General features: G+C 41.3%; 1 protein-coding gene and 1 pseudogene across 2 annotated transcripts in view; one reads left to right on the top strand and one right to left on the bottom strand.

Moving 5' to 3' along the window:
• ANKRD55 (ankyrin repeat domain 55) overlaps positions 1-23,877 on the top strand; it is a gene marked incomplete at its 3' end in the record, with an annotated part of 185,959 nt that overhangs the window by 11,982 nt on the left and 150,100 nt on the right. The gene's annotated exons all lie outside the window — the stretch shown is intronic.
• On the bottom strand, positions 6,854-13,586 carry LOC308616551 (E3 ubiquitin-protein ligase RNFT1-like; annotated as a pseudogene). The gene is made up of 3 exons: positions 12,883-13,586; positions 12,471-12,722; positions 6,854-7,168 (listed from the first exon to the last, which is right to left on the bottom strand). The product of its transcript is annotated as an E3 ubiquitin-protein ligase RNFT1-like (transcript).

Genomic DNA, 23,877 nt, shown 5'->3' with positions numbered 1-23,877 from the left:
GTTGATCGATAGAATTTTGACAAAACACTTGAAATACGCTTCTTCACCTTTAGAGGCTTATTTACCAGAGTTTGAAAGTGGAGATGCAGAATTGAATCAAAGAACAGACTCATTTCTGTCACCCTTGCCTCAAATTCTCTTTCTAAGGTTCTGAAATCTCTAAATACAGCTATATGATTTATTCTAGATACTTCTGGGCCAGTGGAATTCTAGTCCTCAAAATAAAAAGTTTTAGAGACAGCCCAATCAAGCTTTACTTCTTATAATATAAATCAATCTCCAGCAAAGAGAGCCTGTCCTTATGTGGGACTCAGCATCTCCTGAGGCACGATTCACAAAGCAGAAAATCAGCCAGTCAAGACTGTTTCTCTTGCTTCCAACTCTGTCTTACCCTTTGTTGCCTTTTCACTGTTCCCATGTGTTTTATTGTCTGTGTGACCCTTATTTTAAAATACCTCAATATAAACGTTGTGATGTAGTTGTATATACAAAGTTACACTATCCTCTAAGAGCAGTTAGCTAGCATTTAGAATGCATGTTTGGGGATCTACCCTCCAAAGGTGGTTAACCAACAGATGAAGAACCCTCGCCAGAATCAAGATCTTCTAAGATGGTCACTTAGTATCTTTTTTTTTTTTTAAGATTTATTTATTGTTTATTTATTTTTGGCTGCGTCGGATCTTACTTGCAGCACGTGGGATCTTCGTTGAGGCATGCGGGATCTTTACGTTGCAGCGTGTGGGCTTTTCATTGTGGCACAGGGGCTTCTCTCTAGTTGTGGTGGGCAGGTTGTTTTCTCTTCTCTAGTTGTGGCACGTGGAGTCCAGAGCGCATGGGCTCTATAGTTTGTGGCACACAGGCTCTCTAGTTGAGGCGCATGAGCTAAGTGGTTGTGGCCCTTGGACTTAGTTGCCCCACGGCATGCGGGATCTTAGTTCCCTGACCAGGGACTGAACCTGCATCTCCTGCATTGTGAGGCGGATTCTTTACCACTGGACCACCAGGGAAGTCCCAGTATCTTATTTTTTTTATTGAAGTATAGTTGATTTGCAATGTTGTATTAATTTCAGCTGTACAGCAAAGTGATTCAGTTATACATATATACACATTCTTCTTTTATATTCTTTTCCATTATGGTTTACCACAGGATATTGAATATAATTCCCTGTGCTATACCATAGGACCTTGTTGTTTATCCATTCTATACATAATAGTTTGCATCTGCTAACCCCAAACTCCCAGTCCATCCGTCCCCCACCCCCCACCCCTTGGCAACCTCAAGTCTGTTCTCTGTCTCACATGCCATGCTATGTGAGTCTGTTTCTGTTTTGTAGTTAATTTCATTTGTGTCATATTTTAGATTCCATGTAAGTGATATCATATGGTATTTCTCTTTCTCTTTCTGACTTACTTCACTTAGTATGATAATCTCTAGGTCCATCCATGTTGCTGCATATGGTGTTATTTCATTCTTTTTTATGGCTGAGCAATATTCCATTGTATGTATGTACCACATCTTCTTTTTTTTCATTGGGGTATAGTTGCTTTACAATGTTGTGTTAGTTTCTGTTGTACAGCGAAGTGAATCAGCTATATGTATACATATATCCCCTCTTTTTTGGATTTCCTTCCTATTTAGGTCACCACAGAGCATTAAGTAGAGTTCCCTGTGCTATACAGCAGGTTCTCATTAGTTATCTGTTTTATAAATATTAGTGTGTATATGTCAGTCCCAATCTCCAATTCATCCCACTCCCCTTTTCCCCCCCTTGGTGCCCGTACATTTGTTCCCTATGTCTGTGTCTCTATTTCTGCCTTGCAAACAGGTTCATCTATACCATTTTTCTAGATTCCACATATATGCATTAATATATGATATTCATTTTTCTCTTTCTGACTTATTTCACTCTGTATGACAGTCTCTAGGTCCATGCACATCTCTACAAATGACCCCATTTCATTCCTTTTTATGACTGAGTAATACTCCATTGTATATATGTACCACATCTTCTTTATCCATTCATCTGTTGATGGACATTTAGGTTGTTTCCATGTCTTGGCCATTATGAATAGTGCTGCCATGAACATAGGGGTGCATGTATCTTTTTGAATTATAGTTTTGTCTGGATATATGCCCAGGAGTGGGATTTCTGGATCATATGGCAACTCTATTTTTAGTTTTTTGAGGAACTTCCATACTGTTTTCCATGGTGGCTGCACCAACTTACATTCCTACCAGTGGTGTAGGAGGGCTCCCTTTTCTCCACATTTGTTATTTGTAGACATTTCAATGATGGCCATTCTGACTAGTGTGAGGTGCTACCTCACTGTGGTTGTGATTTGCATTTCTCTAATAATTAGTGATGTTGAGCATCTTTTCATATGCCTGTTGGCCATTTGTATGTCTTTTTTGGAGAAATGTCTATTTAGGTCTTCTGCCCATTTTTCGATTGGGTTATTTTTTTGTTGTTGAGTTGTATGAGCTGTTTGTATATTTTGGAAATTAATCCCTTGTCAGTCACATCGTTTGCAAATATTTTCTCTCATGCCACAGGTTGTCTTTTCATTTTGTTCATAGTTTCCTTTGCTGGGTGACTTAGTATCTTACATAAAATTAGCTAAATCTACACCAGGAAGGTTATTGATTAGCATAGGGGATGTTTAAAATAGTTTTTAATTGATGAAATGAGCAGTATTCAAATAGGTGGCTGGTTAGTAGTATCATACAGGAATGACTGCCCTTTCCTGAATGAAGTAGTAGCACCTGGCAAGCCCAGCTTGCTGAATACAGATAGTTCAAGCTTGTGGTCTAGACCTCTGAATTGGTTCTGCATTCCTCCCCATCACGAGACACCCTATGCCTGACCCAGCACAAAGCTGGCCACACCTGCCATCAGAATATGCTTGCCCTGAATTCAGTTAAGCCTTTTATGGGAAATGCTGAACAGAGGGTCCAAGGGTAAAGGGTGGGACCTCCCCAGCTACAGAGCAGGCTTAAGACTATCTTTGACCCTTAATGTGAATAAATATCTAGGTGTTGTCAGAATATGTTCTAAAACTAGTTTTCATTGTAATATGGCTTCCGGTAGAACGGTTGTGGGGAAAGGAACATATAGGCTCCCCCACCTCCCCCACTTCTAATGGTTGGAGGCTATTGACATTTACCAGAAAAACTTCATATTTACCAAAAGGTCAAATTGGCTTCAGTGGATTGCCATGCCATGCAAATTTCAAATCCATGCTTCAAAGTCCAGAAAGGACTCACTTGCAAACATAGAGAGTTCATTTAGATAGAGATGTTTAGCTTATGGTTGTGTTTCTTTCCCTTGGAATTTGGGGTCTCTGATTGCCTTCTATAAATATCCCTCACTCAATTGATAGAACTGTTTGGTGGGTCTTACACTTGTCCCTGAACACCCTTTTATTGTGATTTCTAGGATACTTTCTAAACCCTTTTAAATTCTGGGACCCTGAGAGTTGCCTGCTTAAGCAGTAGCTGTGCTCCTTTTCTGTGTCATTTCCTTATAAAACATTGAATTCGAAACAGGTTGCAGTAGAAATCTAGAGCCACTGAGGAAAGAGTGGAAGCTGGGTAGAATGTTCCCCCACTGTGCTGGCTGTGATGGGAAGCTCTGCCCAGGGTTCAGGGAGAGGCCCACTGGGGACCCTGGGCTTCATCCCTGCAAGATTTCTTTTGAGATTTCAGGCCTGTCACGTTCATCTTCAAAGAATGCAGTGCTATTCTGATATTTTATTATTATTTGAATGAGAGTCCACCATTGACTAATTGTGTCTGGGACACGTCAGGCCAAAGCCTGCCTTGGGGCAAGAGATTGGAAAGATGATTGGGACCATGAGGGGGAATTGGGAACTGAGACACCTCTTGGGAAGCATCAGGGTAGAAGAAGGTAACACAAAATTTGGCATCAGTAATGGTTTTACTCTTATTCTCCTCCCTGAACTATTTGGAACACTGAGGGCCTTGAAGGTGACCACTGGCCTAGAGAATGAGCATCCTCCCCAGGACTGCAGGGCAGTGCATCAGAGAACCCCTAGCGAGCAGCACTCAGGCCCAGATCTCAGTGAGACTCTCAGCTGCAGGGCAGGCACCTGGGGGCACCATCTCCTGCTTCTCACATAAAGATTTGTGCACATGCAAAGATAAGGAACATTTTCCAAGCAGTAATAAGGTCTTGAATACAAAAAAGCAGCAAGCCAGAGCATTCTAGCAAGAAAATGAGACCAGACTGGTGTGTCCAAAGGAATACAAGCCAGGTTTCACCAAGTTTTTATTGAGAACAAACTGGATGCTTTTATGAGAATCCTAGTGTATAATAATCATAAATGGATAATAATTACGTTTAACATTTGGTCCTTATTCCATATGTGGATTCAGTCATTCTCTGTCATTTTGTCGTTTTCATGAAATCTGTTCATGAAAGTTATATAAGCATCCTGTGTTTATTACAGAGAACGACCTGGAATGGTTGTCTTCTCCCTGCTTATGGAAGTGACAGGTCTGGAGACACTAGCTGAATAGATGTCAGGTCATTTATTTCTTCATCACATCCCACATTCACCAATTTTAACTCTATTCAGAGAATTCCTCTTATGGTCCTGACCAGTGTGAAAAGTAAATGATCAGCCACTTCAAATACTGTGTGAATTTTCTTAAATAAGGAGACAAATCCTTAGACTGCCTTGGGGAAAGTTTCAAGCTGTATAATCTCTAACACAGATTGGTTCTCCTCCCTCTAATACCTGAAAGTATTCTAGAACCCAGCTATGTTTGGGCCCTCACTTTAATTGCCTACGATTCAGATGTGAACTGGTGCTTCCGCAGTCTCAGATGTCTGGGTAAATTCACCAGTTCCACATCTGTGAAAACTCCAGGCCTTGCTTTGATTTCTGCTGATTCTCAGAGTCCCTGACACCCTCACGGTACCTCCTGCCTCTGGCTTCTGGGTCCAGGTGTGCTGTCTCTGCATTAGCCTCTCTCAACCCAGGAGTAATACTCAGTCCCTTGCCATTTTACACCAAAAAAATCACTCTGTAAACATTTCATGAGTAATACATTGTACTGAAGTTTTGGGACTCATGGGTGAGAATGCGTGGGTAGGTAGGTCATGTCGCATTACTCAGGGCCTCACTAGGTCCTAGTGGCTCTCTTTCCTATTTCGCTTCATCCCTCATTATCCCTGGGAGCTCCATAATCTGCTCCCTCTGTTAGCCAAACTAACCCAGGTCCTCTTACCTCCTACCTCTACCCTTCCACCAAAGACCCACAGAACAAAGTGTCCTCTATTTAACAAGACTCAGGCTCCTTAGAAGAAAGCTAGAAATACAAATAACAACAACAGCAACACCAATTCATCTGCATGTATTTACTAGTGGATTGAGATCAAGTCTGAGTCTCTGCCTCCATCGAAAGGCAGCACAATGTTTTAGAAAAGGAGCTGAATTTAGAGTCTGCCCCGTGGTGTTAGAGCCAGCAGCAGCCCTCACTAGCCATGTGGAAAAGCCAGCAATCCATTTCAAGCCTCAGTTCATCATCTGAAGAGTGAAGATGTTACTAATGTTTTGAATCATTATGCTGATCTGAGGAAATAGTTTATGCAATGTACTCTGAAACATTAGAGCAGGGGTGGCCAGAACATTTTCAGCTTTTCCAGACTGAGGAGTGCTGCTGGCATTTAGGGATACTGGGTGTCCTGCATTGTGGGGAGATTCTATATAACACAGAACTACTGCATTACCATAGCATGCCCATGGAGAAACACTGTATCTGAGCACAGTGTGAAGGAAAAGTATGTGACCTCTGAACTTCTGCCTTTCACACAAAATGCAGATGGATTGATACATAGTGCAGATGATTCTTTAAAAAGATTTTCCTCATTCTGGGTTATTTTAGCCCAATCTCTGTTCTAAGGTGATAGTTTCTCTGGTGTCCAATAATACTGCCAACATTTTAATTACAATCTTGAGCTTTCTTCTATAAGGAGTGCTTCCACTTAAGATGTCTTTGTTTAATCTTTCAGTTTAAACTATATTATACCCTCCAGAAGACAAAAAGAAGGAGGAAAAATTATGGAATAAAGGACAGGGGAATTTTCCACATGGTGAATGTACAAGGAAGCGGGTGATGCATGCATTGATCAGCTATTGATGCCAAGTAGTTGTCTTTTTGTGTGTGTGTAATAGTCAGGGTAGTCCATAGCACTATACAAAAAGATCATGACCATTAAAGCTGATGGCAAGATTGTATGTATGATGTTCACAAACAAAAAGGAATTTAAATCATCTGTTCTCAATGACTGCTAATCACACTACACAGAAAAATACAATATTAAAATATTTCATCCTCAATGAATTAATCTTCCTTAGAAAATCTCATTGTTACAAGTAAAATATAGCATTTAGAACTTTCATGTAAAAATACAAATTTTATAAAAATTTTTAGAATTTTTTGAATGGGAATTATAAAAGTCGAATAGGAATGGTAAAGAAACTTTTACTTTCAGGTAAAGTGTGTCAAAGTTTTATGAAAAATATTCTTTGTTGTGAAAATAATGAAAGGAAAGAATACCCGAATTTCTCTTAAAACCACTAGTTCTAGTTATGCAATTGTCATTTTGGTAGTATTAACAAGAAAACACATTTACAATTTAACTGCAGTCATCTGTCAAATAGGATAGTATAAATGTTGCATATGCATTAGGTTGAACATTACTTATGTATATTTTAAAATATAGGGTTCTTTCATTTAATCTTTTGATAATTTGGACTTCACACTTAAGTCTTATTATAATACTCTATAACCATTTGGAAACATTTTTCTTAACTTCTGGCCCTGAAATCCATTCTAATGCCTTTATCAATAGTCACTGTAAGCAAATGAAATTAGTATTTTTTGGCCTTAATATGAAGTTCACAACGTAATATATTTGAAGATGTGATGAAGTGACACCATCTTTCCATTTGTTTATATGGTCTGAAATCACAGTTCTGTACACTGGACAGTTTTCTCTCTTCAAAAAATACATGTTGACAGGTAAGAATTGGCTTTTGAAATTCAGCTTGACATACTGAACAAATATCATCCACATCTGAACACTGTCTCTTACTGGCAGCCCTTCGTAACTTCGTAGTGTAAAAAATATTGGCAATTATTAACAAATCGAAGGAGAAAAACCATATGATCATCTCAATAGATGCAGAGAAAGCTTTCGACAAAATTCAGCACCGATTTATGATAAAAACCCTCCAGAAAGTAGGCATAGAGGGAACTAACCTCAACATGATAAAGGCCATATATGACAGACCCACAGCCAACATCGTCCTCAATGGTAAAAAACTGAAACCATTTCCACTAAGATCAGGAACAAGACAAGGTTACCACTCTCACCACTATTACTCAACATAGTTTTGGAAGTTTTAGCCACAGCAATCAGAGAAGAAAGAGAAATAAATGGAATCCAAATTGGAAAAGAAGAAGTAAAGCTGTCACTGTTTGCAGATGACATGATACTATACACAGAGAATTCTAAAGATGCTACCAGAAAACTACTAGAGCTAATCAATGAATTTGTAAATTTAGCAAAATTAATGCACAGAAATCCCTTGCAATCCCATACAATAATGATGAAAAATCTGAAAGTGAAATTAAGAAAACACTCCTATTTACCATTGCAACAAACAGAATAAAATACCTAGGAATAAACCTACCTAAGGAGACAAAAGACCTGTAGGCAGAAAATTATAAGACACTGATGAAAGAAATTAAAGGTGATACAAATAGATGGAGAGATATACCATGTTCTTGGATTGGAAGAATCAACATTGTGAAAATGACTATACTACCCAAAGCAATCTACAGATTCAATGCAATCCCTATCAAATTACCAATGGCATTTTTCACAGAACTAGAACAAAAAAATCTCACAATTTGTATGGAAACACAAAAGACCCCAAATAGCCAGAGCAATCTTGAGAAAGAAAAACGGAGCTGGAGGAATCAGGCTCCCTGACTTCAGACTATACTACAAAGCTACAGTAAACAAGACAGTATGGTACTGAACAAAAACAGAAATAGAGATCAATGGAACAGGATACAAAGCCCAGAGATAAACCCACACACATATGGTCACCTTATCTTTGATAAAGGAGGCAAGAATATACAATGGAGAAAAGACAGCCACTTCAGTAAGTGGTGCTGGGAAAACTGGACAGCTACATGTAAAAGAATGAAATTAGAACACTCCCTAACACCACACACAAAAGTAAACTCAAAATGGATTAAAGACCTAATAAGGCCAGACACTATAAAACTCTTAGAGGAAAACATAGGCAGAACACTCTATGACATAAATCACAGCAAGATCCTTTTTGACCCACCTCCTAGAGATATGGAAATAAAAACAAAAATAAACAAATGGACCTAATGAAACTTCAAAGCTTTTGCACAGCAAAGGAAACCATAAACAAGACAAAAAGACAACCCTCAGAATGGGAGAAAATATTTGCAAATGAAGCAACTGACAAAGGATTAATCTCCAACATTTACAAGCAGCTCATGCAGCTCAGTATCAAAAAAAAAAAACCAACCCAATCAAAAAATGGGCAGAAAACCTAAATAGACATTTCTCCAAAGAAGACATACAGATGGTCAAGAAGCACATGAAACGCTGCTCAACATCACTAATTATTAGAGACATGCAAATCAAAGCTACAATGAGGTATCATCTCATACCAGTTTGAATGGGCATCACCAGAAAATCTACAAACAACAAATGCTGGAGAGGGTATGGAGAAAAGGGAACCCTCTTGCACTGTTGGTGGGAATGTAAATTGATACAGCCACTATGGAGGACAGTATGGGGGTTCCTTAAAAAACTAAAAATAGAACTACCATACAACCCAGCAATCCCACTACTGGGCATATACCCTGAGAAAACCATAATTCAAAACGACACATGCACCTCAATGTTCATTGCAGCTCTATTTACAATAGCCAGGACATGGAAGCAACCTAAGTGTCCATCAACAGATGAATGGATACAGAAGTTGTGGCACATATATACAATGGAATATTACTCAGCCCTAAAAGGAAACAAAATTGAGTTATTTGTGGTGAGGTGGATGGGCCTAGAGTCTGTCCTACAGAGTGAAGTAGGTCAGAAAGAGAAAAACACATACCATATACTAACACATATATATGGAATCTAAAAAAAAACAATGGTCATGAAGAACCTAGGGGCAAGATGGGAATAAAGACACAGACCTACTAGAGAATGGACTTAAGAACATGGGGAGGGGGAAGGGTAAGCTGGGACAAAGTGAGAGAGTGGCATGGACATATATACACTACCAAATGTAAAACTGATAGCTAGTGGGAAGCAGCCGCATAGCACAGGGAGATCAGCTCAGTGCTTTGTGACCACCTAGAGGGGTTTGATAGGGAGTGTGGGAGGGAGGGAGATGCAAGAGGGAAGAGATATGGGGATATATGTATATGTATAACTGATTCACTTTGTTATACAGCAGAAACTAACACACCATTGTAAAGCAATTATACTCCAATAAAGATGTAAAAAAAAAAAAGTTAGGAGTTTCCGGGAACTAATATTGTGTCGAGAGGTGTTTGAGATCTCTCATGTGGCTCAAAAGTATGTCAAGAACCTTAAAGAAAGAGAAAAAAGAAGAGAAAGAAAAGAGGGAAGAAAGAGAAATCAAAGGAGCAAAAATGCAGAGTATTATTTTCCCTTGACACCCAAGGCCACAGTATACAGAAACAGGGGACAAGTGAGTGTCAATTTCTGTTGTGGATACAAGATATAATAGCAGTGTGACAACCCTAACGCAAATAAATGAACATCACAGGCAACTTTGAATGTCCTTTGAGAGTTAGTGGAAAAATATGCCATTATATATTTTGTGTGTGTGCAGAAAAGAGGAATAGGCAATATATATTTAAATAAACATATTTGTTGTAGCCAGAAGTATATATATATATATTGGCAAAAAGCAGTCTTGAGAAAGAAAAATGGAGCTGGAGGAATCAGGCTCCCTGATTCCTGATTCATCTGGTGGTTCCCTGAGTCTTCCACCTGCCACAGGGGGATGCTGACCTTCAGGGGCCGAAAGGGAGGGTTTGGGTTGTGTGTGTGGCAGTCTGGAGAGTGTGTGTCTTTGCACACTCGCAGGGAGGAACTGTGGCCTTCTGTGTGTGCACCAGCATGGCCAACGCCTGGTCCCCATCCAGGGCCCGCAGGCATCCTGGTGACGGCTCACCCCAGGGCAGTGACTGGCCTGCAGCCTTGTACTGTGGTTCCACTTCCCTCTCTTAAGGCCCAGATCTCTTTCTTCCCTTTGTGTTGGTCTCCCAGATCTGGCCGCCACCCTTCAGGACCCATCTGTCTGCTGTGGCACGTTACCTGTCACGGGGCCCATCCCAGGGTGACTTTACAGCATCTCACAGCAGATTCTCAGGACCCCAGGCCGACTGCTCTCCCACTCTCTCTGTATCACGGATGGAATCTGGGTAGCTCCTGGGGGAACTGTGTGTCACACCCAGCCACCGGTGCTCCCCAGTGATAGAGTTCCACTTCCCTTTGGAGAATGAGTGGTTCTTTGTATCTTTTGTAGTTTTGCTCTAACAGATTTACACCTTGATGATCTAACACTCTATTTAGTTTCTGGGTGTTTTTCATGGGTTAGCATTTATATAAAGAAACTGGTCCATGTAAATACTTTCCATGTTTTTTCCTCAGATGTTTAAACCACTAGTTGATGTATGGTATTTCTCTTCAGACATTTGCCTGTCCATTTGCTCAGACTATACTACAAAGCTACAGTAATCAAGATAATATGGTACTGGCACAAAAACAGAAATATAGATCAATGGAATAGGATAGAAAGCCCAGCGATAAATCCACACATATATGGTCACCTTATCTTTGATAAAGGAGGCAAGAATATACAGTGGAGAAAAGACAGCCTCTTCAGTAAGTGGTGCTGGGAAAACTGGACAGCTACATGTAAAAGAATGAAATTAGAATACTCCCTAACACCATACACAAAAATAAACACAAAACGGATTAAAGACCTAAACATAAGGCCAGACACTATAAAACTCTTAGAGGAAAACATAGGCAGAACACTCCATGACATAAATCACAGCAAGATCCTTTTTGACCCACCTCCTAGAGATATGGAAATAAAAACAAAAATAAACAAATGGGACCTAATGCACAGCAAAGGAAACAATAAACAAGATAAAAAGACAACCCTCAGAATGGGAGAAAATATTTGCAAATGAAGCAACTGACAAAGGATTAATCTCCAACATTTACAAGCAGCTCATGCAGCTCAATATCAAAAAAACAAACAACCCAATCAAAATATGCGCAGAAGACCTAAATAGACATTTCTCCAAAGAAGACATACAGATGGTCAAGAAGCACATGAAAAGCTGCTCAACATCACTAATTATTAGAGATATGCAAATCAAAACTACAATGAGGTATCACCTTGTACCAGTTTGAATGGGCATCATCAGAAAATCTACAAACAACAAATGCTGGAGAGAGTGTGAAGAAAAGGGAACCCTCTTGCACTGTTGGTGGGAATGTAAATTGATACAGCCACTATGGAGAACAGTATGGAGGTTCCTTAAAAAACTAAAAATAGGGCTTCCCTGGTGGCACAGTGGTTGAGAGTCCACCTGCTGATGCAGGGGACACGGGTTCGTGCCCCAGTCTGGAAAGATCCCACATGCCACAGAGCGGCTAGGCCCGTGAGCCATGGCCGCTGAGCCTGGGCGTCCGGAGCCTGTGCTCCGCAACGGGAGAGGCCACAACAGTGAGAGGCCCACGTACCGCCAAAAAAAAAACCCAAAAAGCTAAAAATAGAATTACCATATGATCCAGCAATCCCATTATTGGGCATATACCCAGAGAAAACCGTAATTCAGAAAGACACATGCACCCCAATGTTCATTGCAGCACTATTTACAATAGTTAGGTCACAGAAGCAACCTAGGTGTCCACGGACAGATGAATGGATAAAGAAGATGTGGCACATATATACAATGGAATATTACTCAGCCATAAAAAAGAACGAAATTGGGTTATTTGTAGAGACGTGGATGGATCTAAAGACTGTCATACAGAGTGAAGTAAGTCAGAAAGAGAAAAACAAATGTCTTATACTAATACATATATGTGGAACCTAGAAAAATAATACAGATGCACCGGTTTGCAGGGCAGAAATAGAGACACAAATGTAGAGAACAAATGTATGGACACCAAGGGGGCAAAGTGGCGGGGTGGTGGTGGTGGTGGTGTGATGAATTGGGGGATTGGGATTGACATGTATACACTGATGTGTATAAAATAGGTAACTAATAAGAACCTGCTGTATAAAATAATAAAATAAAATTCAAAAATTCAAAAAAAATATATTGGCAAAACCCTGTCTGAAAGTTTTTAGGTGTGCAAAAAAGTCTAGAACTTTTGGTATGAGGTAGAGTAAAGCCAGCAATATCCCAAGAATCCATCTAGTTACATTACCAAACTCCCCATAGCTTATAAGATAACGAAACCAAACTGCTATGGGAACAAAAATTTGGTAATAGTGACATAATTCTTCTAAAATCATATACCAGTAACCCTTGGATTTAAAAGGCATGATTTATCACAGGATATTGAATATAGTTCCTTGTGCTATACACGGAAAAGAATATTAAAAAAGAATGTCTATATGTGTATAACTGAGTCACTTTGCTATACAGCAGAGATGGGCACAACATTGTAAATCAACTATACTTAAATTTTAAAAATTAAAAATATAAAATAAAAGAAAAGGCATGATGAAAGAAGGCACCAGTAAAATAGGCATTTTAAGCCCATGAAGAGGAATTTCAGAGTGAAGTCTGCAATTCCAGCAATCGAAGTACTTCCCAGAAGCTTGAATGGGGTCTAGAGCAGGCTTTTTAAAAGTTAAGCTATAATAAAGTGACTGAGAATAAAAGGTGTAATATGGAAGAATGGAAGATCCTGCTGTGAATACCAGTAACCAAGCACACTGAATCTCTGAGCAACTTTCTCTTAGAAAAACCTGATTTAAAATGCTTTTGGTTGCACGTATAAAAGTTGTAAGTAGCCCAATTCCAAGGGCAACTCCTGTTGTATGCTGTATCACAAGTTTGACACCCAGAATCAAAAGAAATAGAACCCCTTAAAGTTTGCAACCCCTTGAAGAGATATCGGAATTGTGAGAAGGAGCTACTACCATGATCTCCAGACTCCATATCAGTATCATCAGGCTGCCTTGCTTCATGGTGGAGGTGACCCTGTAGTGACTATGTACACGTTCCTGGGTACAGCTCTGGACACCTGACCTTATATTTCTGGAGCTTGGGTTTTCAGCACATTCTTTAGGTATGGAGTTCATCTGGATATGAGCATCTCCAGAATCAAAACAAGAGGCTTCTCCTATCAATCTTGTTTGGACACATGGGAGGCTAAGGCATCCTCACTGCCTGCAGCTCCTGAAGGACTGTGCAGTTGGCAGCCGTTGGCTTGCATGACCCTTGAATACTTTTCTGTGATCCAGATTTCTTTGCTTCAGGGCTCTGTCTCCTCTCACCACATTGAGTGGACCGAGGCCCAGGTATCGATTGCAGGAACAGCAGGAGATGCCACCTCGAGGCCTTCCGTCAGGGCCATCACCTTCAAACCCCATGACCAACAACTCCAGCCCTGCTTGACAGCCAAAATAGTTGTCTTTCCAATGTCAGTATAACCCAGTATAAATGACTGTTGAGCTAAAGGAAGTACAGATTTCAAGTACCTTTCCCATCCCTCTCCCTCAGTTTTTGATAAGCAAGGTAGACATAAATAGGGCCCAGACCCCCAGACGCCCAGGAGCAACACAGTTCTGATCCCCTGGCTCTCCATCTGCCCCTGGTGTTATTGAGAGGCCTAACATTTATAGACGAGACTCCTGATTTGCTGTTCTGGTCCCCCACCTTCACTCCCCCTGTATCCTCAGGCATAGACTTGTGGCTGCTACTCCTACCATGGAGGTGGTCCACATGAGGTAGGGCAGGGAGGATGGGCATATATTGCCCTTGGGTCAAAATCTAGATGAAAATTTGCATTCCTCTCACTGACTCTGCATTCCGAGGATTTAATGAGCTGTTTTGAAAGATGCTTGATGAAGTGATATTTTCACATAGATATTTTACTATTTATATAAGGAGAAAAAAGAACTGGCCTCTGTGGGCTTCAAGAGGAACATGCTTCAAACGACGATGGGAGGGCCTAGCTGGCTGGGAAGATACAGGATCTGTAAGCCAGTTGTGATTCTATCTCCAGTCAACAGGGTGAACCACAAGTTTTGTTCTTAGATCACATCTCTGATTACTTTGACAGTGTCACTTCTCCCTCTGAAATCTTCAGTGACTCTGTATGCTGATAGAAATATTCCAATTTCCTTAGCCTTTCATCCAGTCTTTCCTTAATTGGAGTCCAACCTGCTTCTCTAGTCTTCTTTTAGCTCACTTCACAAATCTTACACTTCAGGTCCCTTCAAAAACAAAAAATAAATAAACAAAGGAACTTGTCCTTCCCTGAAAACAGGCTCTCCAGCTAGTTCAGCTGCTAATTAATGAGCGGTATGACCCTGGCTAATCATTAACATCTCCAAGTCCCAGCAGCCTAGCTTGTAAAATCCGGGGGCAAGGCCTGGGCTGATGAATTTGTCACAAGTTGCCCAGGTGGATCTAACACACATCAAAGTTTGTGAACATCTGGACCTAAAACCTCCTCCACTCTGATTTTCGCACGCGTTAACCATGCACTGCAATTCTGTGCCTCTGTGTGTTTGCTTAATAAAGTACCTTTTCCTGGAATGTTTTGCTTTCCCTCTAATTAACCCCAGTACACCTGTGTGTACATGTATGTACACACACACACACACACACACACAATCAAGGTCCCTCAGGATGAAGTCCAACACCACCCCCTCCAAAAAGTCTTGCCTGCGGGCTAAGCTTGCCTTCCTGTGCTCATTCCTCAAACACCTCTACCACAATCAGTCTTAGTTCTCAGTGGGTTTTGTTTAACGTCCCACTGGTGGACTGTAAACTTCCTGAGCATAAATATTCCTTCCTGTTCATTCCTCATATTCCATATTATTCATGGAAATAGCTCATGAGAGTAGGTTGAATTGAGTTAAATTGACATGAATCCATTGAGAGACATCTTAGTGAAGGTGACTTGTTGGAGGGTCTTGGGAAGACTGCTGGTTAGGGTGGAGGTCCTGTGTCTCTCTGGCTATCGTGAAAACTTGACCAGTCACATTCCCTGTCTCTATCCACACGTGATTGTGGACTCAAAGTAATAAGAAAAGCGCAGCTGTTTTTTGTCAAAATCAGATGATTTTTATATCTGTAATCTTGCAGCCAGAGCGGTTGAGCCGATATATTTAATGACTCACTCTATACAGACGAAAGTTTGTTCTTGAGAAATGAGGAGGGGTAACCATTAATCTTTTCTAAAATAAACAGAGTCGTAATGACTCTTTAATCTGAAGAGTAGAGATCCTGAGCTGGAACGCAGCACCCAAGGACCCGCCAAATTCCATGGGAGGGAGGAATGCCCAGATGATAATTGATTGTGGGATCCTTTCCTTTGTGGTCTCTGAGGGACGGTCACAGTATCACCAGATTTTAAAGGTGCTTTATCAAAGTAACTGCCCCAGCTTCGTGAGAAAGAAAAGCTTGTCATCATCTAAGGCCTTTGGGGGACTTGCTTTTCTAAGCTTGCTTCTAAGCTTCGGGGTGCCCACTGGGTCAGCATTTTGCTTTGGGTTGCCTACCTCTGTGTCATATCCGTGCCCCTCCCACCCCACCAGCCCCATCCACGAGTTCCTGCTTCTCCCCGAGGCATGGGGGAGAGAGGCTCTGTCCTCTGCTTTCCTAGTACTCACTTATTCCCTAATCCCTGAAATCTGGCCAGCGTCCCCCTCGAGGTCATGAAGCATTGGCTTTCTTTGCTGCCAACCAGGCTCAGCAGTCTCTTTCCGACATCCTGCTTGACTTCTCAAGGGCATGTCAGACTTCTGGACTCCCTTTGCTGCCTTGGCTTCCAACCTGATTCGCCTCTGCTTCTCTTCTCTAACTTTCTCTGCTGCCTCTTTCTTGCCTGTCACTTAAATCTTGGCATCCCCACACTTCTTTCTCAGGTCAGCCTCTTCTCCCTCTACATTCTCCTTCTTTCTTTTTTTATTTAATCGAAATATAGTTGATTTACAATATTGTGTTAGTTTCAGGTGTACAGCATAGTTATTCAGTATTTTTGCAGATTATATTCCATTAAGGTTATTACAAGATAATGGGTATAATTCCCTGTGCTGTATAGTATATCATTGTTGCTTATCTATTTTATATATAGTAGTTTGTATCTGTTAATCCCATAGCCCTGATTGGTCCCTCCAGCCTTCTCTCCCCGCTTTGGTAACCACAAGTTTGTTTTCTGTCTGTGAGTCTGTTTCTGTTTTGTATATACATTCATTTGTATTATTTTTTAGATTCCACATATAAGTGATAACATATAGCATTTGTCTTTCTCTGTCTGACTTATTTCACTAAGCACAATGCCCTCTAGGTCCATTCACTTTGCTGCAAATGGCAATATTTCATTCTTTTTTATGGCTGAGCAATATTCCATTTGTGTGTGTGCGTGCACGCACGCGCATGCATGTGTGTCACATCTTCTTAATGGAATCATCTGTTGATGGGCACTTAGGTTGTTTCCATGTTTTGGCTATTGTAAATAGTGCTGCTATGAACATTGGGGCGCGTGTATCTTTTTGAATAAGAGTTATTGCTGGGTCATATGGTAGTTCAATTTTTAGTTTTTTAAGGAATCTCTATGCTGTTTTCCATGCACCAATTTGCATTCCCACCAATGGTGTAGGAGGGTTCCCTTTTCCCCAAGCACCTCCAATATCTGTTGTTTGTAGATTTTTCTGGTGATGACGATTCTAACAGGTGTGAGGTGATACCTCATTGTGAGTTTGATTTGCATTTCTCTAATAATTGGCAATGTTGAACATTTTTCATGTGCCTGTTAGCCATTTGTATGTCTTCTTTAGATAAAATATCTATTCAAGATAATGTCATTTATTTTCACAGAACCTCGATGCTAAGGGTTCTCAAACCTCAACCCTCTCCCAAGCTATAGGCTCATTTTTTGAATGCCCTGAGGGACATCATTTGGACATTCTATTGGTATTTCACACTGACTATTTCCAAATCTAATGGATTATCTCTGATCCACTCCCACCCACCTACCCCTCTTCAAATAGTCTCCAGTGCACATTTTCCATTTTCTCTGTTTCCTATAGTAGCACCACAGTCATCCCAGCCACCTTGTACTCTAAACCCTGGAACATGTGTGACTCCCAACCTCTCTTCCATTCCTTTCTCTGACATGTCACTATTTACCAAATTCTTAGAGTTCAGTCCTATAGATTCTGTATCTGAATTGTTTCTAATAAGACTCTTTTCCTTTCCATATCCACAACTATAATTCAAGCTCTCACTATGTTTTTCTCACAGTAGCCTATTACTGGCGATCCTACTTCAAATGCTGTTCAAGTTAAAAAACCCTTGACACCAAGACTCAGGGGAGCTTCCCTGGTTGGCAACATTTCACATGTGTTGTCATACTTAATTGCTGGGAAATGAAGTGCATCCGCATGCAACTCCACTGGGAGGGGAGAACTGGAAGCTTGTACATGGTTTCTTCTGGACTTCTTCCCATGAACCTTTCTCTATGCTGATTTTAATTTGCATCCTTTCACTTTAATGAACCATAACTGTGAGCATCTGAGGGTAGTCTTGGGCATCTCCAGTACAACGCATCATTCACAATCTTCAAAACCTTAGCTTATAAATTGCTAGTGACTACTTCACAACTGGTTACAACCCACCAGCAAGTTCTAATGCATGGGTTGTACTTTGTGAGGGGAGAGACTATGTCTTTCTATCTTTTCATCCCCTAATGATTCCATGAACACAAAGCATCCTTCTTATTTTGATTTTGCCTCCCATGTAGGTCTGTCTTCAAAAAAAACAAAATGAACTGATTTTAGGGACTTTCAAGAAGTCTGGTCCCTGATTTAGGGATGTCTCCTGATAAATCAGTAAGATGACTTCTGCTTATCACTTGGGTTACCATAAAGCTTGTCACAGGGAGAAAATTCTCTGGAACAGGCCAAAGAAAGTTTTCCTGACCATATGATGGCTATACATTTTATTTAATTAATTTTTTTACATTCTTGAGTCTCATGCAAACTAATGTTTATTTTTATTGATGTGGATAACTCTAATCACCTGATCACCAGGCACTGCCAATAATGAGATTCTGAGTCCTTGAGGGAGGGGTGGACCCTCACATGAAGCCACCTAATTGAGGGCCTGTAATGTGAGGACATGTCTGGCTCCAGTGGGCCCTTCCTTAGACTACAGCACCACTATGCCCATCTCTGTTATGTCTCTCAATTTCTGTATAAATCATGTCTCTTTCAGAAATAAGACGTAATCTTGAAACAAGTGAGTTGTGCTTCGTGGTTCTGATCTCCACGTTCAGACGACTCTGAAAGAATTGTACTTATTTATTTAACAAATCTGGTTTACCCCAGATCTCTACAGCTGGATAAAAAGACAATATGAGAGTTTTTCCTTGTAATATTGTGCCTGGCCAACTATTCGCCTGGTACTAGAAAATTGATCTTTTTCTAACTCTAGCAATTCTGTGTCTTCTAGGAATTGCTTCTCAAACTTTAATGTGCATATGAGTCACTTGGAGATCTTTGTTAAAATTCAGGTTCTGATTCAGCAGGTTTGGGCTGGAGCATGAGATTTTGCATTTTTAAAAGTCCTCAAGTGATGCTAGTACTGCTGGTAAAGCACAATTTGAGTGCATGGCGGAAAGCAAGGCTCTGGGGAACAAACATAGGTAGACCAGGTGGTCATTTACACACTGGGATCGAAGGGGCATAAATTAAGATTCTTAGTCCTCTGCAAAGTATCCATCCCACAGCCTGTCATTCTACCATCATGGTTTTATGCCTTTGTCCCTACAAAATTTTTCTGGCCCCAGGAATCCTGTGTTAAAATGTAAATTCTCTTTGATGAAAACATACCTTAAATCCAGCTAATACGTCAGCAGGGATCCCCTGCAGCCAGCTGGAAACAAAGATAGAAGTCAGGCCATGAGGAAGGTTATAGTATGACTTTGCAGCACTTCAGAAAGGGATGCTATTCAAAAGGAAGGAATATCAGATAGGAATGCTTTTAGTAGCAAGTAACAGAAAACCCAATTAAGGGTGATTTAAGGAATACAGACATTTACTCATCTCACCTAATAAAAAGTTTAGCAGTTCAGGGCTCTATCATATCATCAAGAATCCATGTTCCTTCTGTCTTCTAACACCCAGCTTCTCCATCTTTGGTTATCGACTTTTAATTCTTGTGTTTATTGCCTCATGGCCCCAGAATGGCTGCTGCAGTTTCAGGCATTACTTTGAAAATGGAAGGAAAGGAAAAGAGCTTTGCAAGCCACATCTGTGACTTTTACTAGGAAAGCAAAATTCTTAGCAGAAGCTTCAAGCCTTCCTTTAAAGCAATCACTGGCAAAGGGGAATGGGATTACCCTGGGATTAGAGTAAGACCCACTCCCCTGAGGTTAGGAGAGGGGCCTACCCTTCCCAATAACAAGGCAAATCCACTTATTACAAAATCAGGGAGTGAAATGTGGGGCAACTAGCACTATTAACAGTGCCTGCCCAGGGAAGAAACCAGTTCATACTTGTAAGGGAGGCAGCGGAACACCAAAGCCCAGTCTCACCAGTGCCTCAATCTGAGCCGGGTCCAGCCCTACCACACACCTCCTGTACCTCCCCAGTGTTTACAGCAGGAACGCTGGTTTGACCTTTACTTCGAGTTCAAAAGGCTGTGTTGGAGACAGAACGTAGGGTGGATGCTTGGTTAATATTTGCTGATTGATCAAAACAGGAATGTTAAAAGAGTGATTTGAGGTGTGAAGAGAGAGACATGGGAAAAGATGTTCAGAAGTAATGGGTCTAGCTCTTTGAATAAAACAAAGCTTCTAATAAAAAACTTTATCTTATTTAAACCTCGACATAATCCTGTGAGGTAAGGATTATTTTCTACATCTTACAGATTAGAGCTCAGGAAAAAAAAACTTGCCCAAAGCCACGTGTTTTCTAACTGGAAGATTTGGGATTCCAGTGAGCTCTTTGATTCCAATTCTCTGTATCCTCACACCAATACTTATACATTCAGGCGAGGGACTTGCTCAGAACAGTCATCTTGTGAGTTTTATACACTTGTTCAAAGGGCTCTGCTTTGCTGAAAAAGTCTTTACACCCCCTCCTTTGGAATTGCCTTTGAGCCCACTTACTGGCCACATACATATGTGCATGTGCACACACACACATGCACACACATACAGAGAGAGAGAGAGAGAGAGAGAGAGGTTGTGTTACTTTAAGGCAGTTACATCTCAAAGCCATGAAGTTCCAGATCTGCATTATCAAACATGCACCTCTAACTTGGAACACATCTTGCTTTTCCCCTTTACCTCTGCCTCTGCTCCACCAGTCGTTGTTATCATCTGCCTCTTTCAAAATTATTACAGGCTTATTGAGAAAACTTTAGAACAGGAACAAAAATTCACTCTAGGGCTACATTAAAATGTTCAGCATTGTGTTTGCCTTCTTCAATTTTCTAGTAATTTTCCTACATTAGATCTCTATTCACTCCAGATACCAAAAGCTTTCCACTATTTCATTGGGTATATTTTCTGATGGGAATCCAGCTCAGGCAATTACAGGATTCTAGTGGAGGGCATCTCATTTGGGCCAGCTTGTCTACTGATTTGTTTCTGCCTCCATCGATTAAATTTCTTTTGAGATGCCTCCAGCAATTAGGCATTCAGACCCTTGAGGCAAGGATCAATGCTAGGACCCCCAACAGAAACAGATGTCTGGGAAACATATCCTATTCTTTTAACTTCGGGCTCCTTGGTTCTGCCTGGTGGGGAAATTACTTGGCTTCTGTTAGTGCCGTTGGTCTTCCTCAGCCTGCATATACCTGGGCTGGGCTGTCTGTCCCCTTTTCTGAGCTACAGCAAGTATTTGGATACTATGAGAATGTCCCATTCCTTGGCACAGTTTCATAAACACTCATACACAACATCAAGTCAACATGCTAGATTTGCACAGCCTTTTCAGGAGAAATAAAAAATAGATAAGGTCTGGGCTTCCCTGGTGGCGCAGTGGTTGGGAGTCTGCCTGCCAATGCAGGGGACATGGGTTCGTGCCCTGGTCCAGGAAGATCCCACATGCCGTGGAGCAGCTGGGTCCGTGAGCCATGGCCGCTAAGCCTGCACGTCTGGAGCCTGTGCTCCACAACGGGAGAGGCCACAACAGTGAGAGGCCCGCGTACCGCCAAAAAAAAAAAAAAATAGATAAGGTCTTTTCTAAAGTGCTGAGTTATGGCAAAAGGAAAAAAGGGAAGATGGGTATAAGTGTGTGGAGAGAGGAAGGAAACCAATTCTCACTATGTGCTGAGAACAGGCCTAGGCATTCTGGTATATGTTATGTCTTTCCATCCTCACAAGCCCGGGAAGTACGTATTATTTTTCATATTTTGCAGATAGGGATATTGAAGCTCAGAGAGGCTAAGAAAATTGGCAAGGTCACACAGCTTATAAATGGGAAATCTGGGATTTGAATAGTCTCTCTGAGTCCATAGCCTCTTTCCATAACAGTTTGATGTTTTGAACACCTAGGACACTGTTTTGGAAAAGGCGTGGAAAATAGAGAGACTCTGTCCTCCTCCTTCTGCTATAGATTCCAAATTATCTCAATGCCTCCAGCAATAACATATAGATGATGACCACTGGAGTAAAACCACTGTCCCAACATGCTGTGGAAAGCCAAGATATGACATTTTTAATCCTTTGACTGCAAAGATTGGAGCATAGGAGTATAGTATTCATGAAGACACAGGCCCAAGATGAATGAAGATAGCCCTGGAGATTCCTTTCCTATACTGAAGTCCTAAATGAACTTCCCAGGCTCCAAACTCTAAGAATCCTTTTCCCTTAGCAGTTAAGGGTTTCAGTCTCTGATCTGGCCAGACCTCTGGTCCAGCTTCAAGCTCCCTCCTCCCATACATAGGCGAAGCGCCAGAGCTCTGCCAGGCTGGGAGTCACAAAACCAGGCACAGAGGCAGCCTTGGCTTTTCTGGGAGCCACATAACTGGGAGCATCCCTCTGTCTTCTTACATTACCTCCCTTTCAAATACATCTTCTGACTCTACGTGGGGATAACCTTCAAGTCAGCAGCAAGCTGAAGCTATTCATCAGGCATGGCTCTAAAAATGAGTTGTTTGGGAAAAGCATTGATGCTAATAACAATTATTGCTGTGTTTCACCTTTCTATACCCCCATCCTATCATCTAGACTCATTAGCACAAGATATGTACCTGTGTTACACACACACACACACACACACACACACACACACACAATCCAATTTTATATGAAGGTATAGATTTCCTTGTGTTTATATCTGTATCTGCAATCCTAGGCCAAGTGAGTACTCCACCCTCTGAAGAAGCCCTCTGGCTGTTAAGTCTAATTTGATATGATAAGATGGGACGTTGTGGGGAGAAATTATAGAAAACTCCTTGTGACACTTATCAAGTCACAGAAAAGCCCCCTGAGGAAGTGGTGGGGAGGAATAGCAGAAGCAGTTACTTTTAAGTGGAAGAAAACTGGGTCACAATCCGAGCCCTCCACTGACCATCTGAATGGCTGTGGACGTCTCTGAGCTTTAGTACCCTCACCTTTTAAATGGGAACTGCAATCTCTACTTAACACTATGTTGGGAGAATTAAATAAAATAACCATTGTATGGCAGCTATGATCATTATTATAATGATGACTATTTCATGCCTGATGACCAGGCATGGGGCAGTATAGGTCACTATTGTTGTGCACCTACTCTTTTCCATTTCCCCTATAAAACTCTGGAAAGCATTAACAGTGCAGATTTGCTCCTAGTTCCCATGGCAAGTACCCAATTTTCCTTTGGGGGAGCATAGTTGTCTGTCAGAATCTGGCACAGGATTATACCTGAGGTGAAGTGGATGGGAAGGTAGGATTTCCTAGTGATTCAAAACCATTCACTGTGCTACCAGAGAGCATTTTTCCTATCCCATCCTCCTTCTTCCCGGATCTTCCACTAAATGGCCTGCTAGGTAAAGTACAGCTCTGTGAGCAAGAAACAAGTGGACTTGCAGTAGGGACTAAATTTGAGGCACCATCTGCACGCCCCCAGCCCAGGCCCAGCAGTCTCCTTGGTGATGGGAGAGAGGGTCCGACGGAATACATACCCATGGCAAAGAAAGGAAGGAGGCTGCTGGCATGGACACAAAGACCCTCGTGGAGATGGCAGACCTTACCAGAGTGTGCCTTCCTGCCAACCTCCGACACTCTTTTAGGGAATCCTAATTCAGTATCTGCCAAGCGGCCCGAGGACATCTGGTCAGAAGACGCACAAGAAGTTCTCCCATGGTTCATCCACACCAGCCATATGTAGCTATCAGGGACCAACACAAGCCAGTTATCTTGGCTACGGCAGGGTTTACACCAGGGACCAGAGGACACATGTGAACACAGACAGCTCTGCTGACTGCATGTCCACATAGGATCAATGTGCCTTCTGTTCCCACTGTGTGAAATGGATGGGAAGCTCCACATTTCTAGGTGGGAG

The sequence above is a fragment of the Mesoplodon bidens genome (assembly GCF_964165515.1).
Source record: "Mesoplodon bidens genome assembly, chromosome: 4".
Lineage (NCBI taxonomy): Eukaryota > Metazoa > Chordata > Mammalia > Artiodactyla > Ziphiidae > Mesoplodon > Mesoplodon bidens.
The sequence above is the reverse complement of the archived record's forward strand: the minus strand, read 5'-3'. Positions and strand labels throughout refer to the sequence as shown.